Below are 2,305 nucleotides of genomic sequence, written 5' to 3'. Positions count from 1 at the left end.
CCCTCTAGACTCTTCAGAGATGTATAAATATGTAAGTTTGTAAGCCATACAACGTAAGTTTTCCCAGTTTGGAGAAATTACTGACGTCAGCTGTAGAGGTTTTTGCAGTTCAGGTCTGGTTATCACCCGCCGTCGAAGGCAAAAGAGGGTGATAATGTTCTTGTGTGAGTGTTTGTCTGTTAGTGAAATGTCTCACAAAGCATCTGAACAAATATTAACAAAACCTTTAGAAAGTATTGATTAGCTGTACATCTACAGCTGTTTGACCTTTGAAGTCAACCACAATCAAGATGGCCGCCACAGTTCAAAACACAAAACTGACTGCAGCTTAATTAATCGTACATTTTTTAAGCTAAAATTCAGTATGATGATATCTCAGTCCTTATTAGCACTTGCTAACAACACAAAACATGTTTGAAACTTTGTCTTTGACTGTCGGAGTCCACCCTGTTTATCTGTCAACAAAATATCTTTTGAATCACTTGATGGATTTTAATAAAACTTTCAGAAAATAAATACTGGGTGTACTTCTATATCAGATTTATTTTTAGAGTCAATTTATTTCAAGATGGTTGCCACAGCCACTGGACAATAAGAAACACAAAATATCTGATAAATGTCTTTAATGTCTTTAAACTGGTCAAGTTTACTGATCTGGAGCTAAAAACAAAAATCTGCTCACTAGTTTGTGAGATATTTTGCTAACACTAGCAAACAAGCACAGTCAGTCACAGACAATTACATGATCACCAGCCTTACATTGCAGCGGGTAATAATAAAAACAAGCACGTTATGCTTTTTAAAACTACTGTTGCGTGAATAAACAGAAATATTTCATGGAGGCTACTGTTTGCTCCTGCTCCTCTTATAAACTCATACATTTAATAGCTCCCAATATCTGGTGCAATATCTTAATTCAGCATTTTAAAAACACTACAGGTGCTAGCCAAGCATGAAGACATCACACTCCTTCAGAACAGGAGGGGTCAGAGGTCACAGGAAGCTCGTAGGTTTTCAGGCCTTGAAGTTATTGAACGCTGCAGGTTGATCTTGATCACTGCTTCCTCCTCTTGACCTGCTCCCATCTTAACCTGACGGTGATCTGTCTTCCAGCACTGGCTGTGTGTGTCCACCTGCCAGCAGACTGACAGAAAAACTGCCAAAGAGGGAGGGGGCAGTGGGGGGGTGTGCGGGGGGGAAGCTATGATCCTGTTGTGTAAGAGCGGCGTAAAGAGATAATGTGCTTTGCTCAAGACAAGCTCTTTGTCTGAACTTTCACCTGCCATCATTAACACAGTTGTCTTCAAATCCCTGCGCTGCAAACAAGAGGCACCGTTTGCTTTAGATACTTTTTGTCTCTTGCTGCTGAAGACGAAAGGACAATTACATTTTTTTTGTACGTTTTTGTGATTGTTTGTCTGTACAATTAGCTAAATATTTCAATATCCACAGGACAGATTTTAATAAAACTCTCAGAACATAATCATTGGATGAACATCAACAGATTACCCTCCTCAAAACCATCCATGAGGCCTCACTGGCCTTTTTGACCCAGGAGGGTTAACTTTTGGAGTCAACCAGATTCAAGATGGCTGCAACAGCTAAACAAACTTAGCTAACACGAAACTTGCTTCAACACAGTTTTACAGAAAGTGGATTAAATTTGGTGTGGTAGTAGCAGGCAGTCGTCCCCAACAGATACTTTTTAGTGGGCTCACACATTTTGCAAGATCTCACCATGTCACATGAGATTGCTAATATCTTTATTTACGAGGTTTGACCAAAAACAACTATGACTCTGATCTCATCAGAAGATGGTTTTGGCACGAAAGGGGGTGGGTGTTAAGGAATTTTTGGTCAGAGGTTATGGATGTTTTAGGAATGCACGATATTGAATTTTTGGCTGATATACAATATGCAGATTATGTTAAAACTTATTTGGCAAATAACCGATACCAATACCGATATTTTCCCCCCTAGACCTACTTACAGAGGCTACACAGCTTTCTCTGCTGTGGAATTAAAATAATACATTATTCTGCATGGACTTTGTCAGGTTGGCCTGCTACCAAATGTAGATGCCAAAAGGGGGTCTGAAAATGATGTAACACTTCAACTTGGATTATGTTTAATGTCAAATTTATTCATGACATTTACTCTAACACAATGACAACACTCGAACAGTGCAATTTTGTAAATTTTCACAAATCTAAACTCAACAGCGCGTGTGACGTCATAACGCTGTGTTGGCGCTACAGGCATCCTAATATATATATATATATATATATATATATATATATATATA

This window comes from Nematolebias whitei, chromosome 5 (assembly GCF_014905685.2).
Source record: "Nematolebias whitei isolate Nwh7 chromosome 5, NemWhi1, whole genome shotgun sequence".
In the NCBI taxonomy this organism is placed as follows: domain Eukaryota; kingdom Metazoa; phylum Chordata; class Actinopteri; order Cyprinodontiformes; family Rivulidae; genus Nematolebias; species Nematolebias whitei.
The sequence above is the reverse complement of the archived record's forward strand: the minus strand, read 5'-3'. Positions refer to the sequence as shown.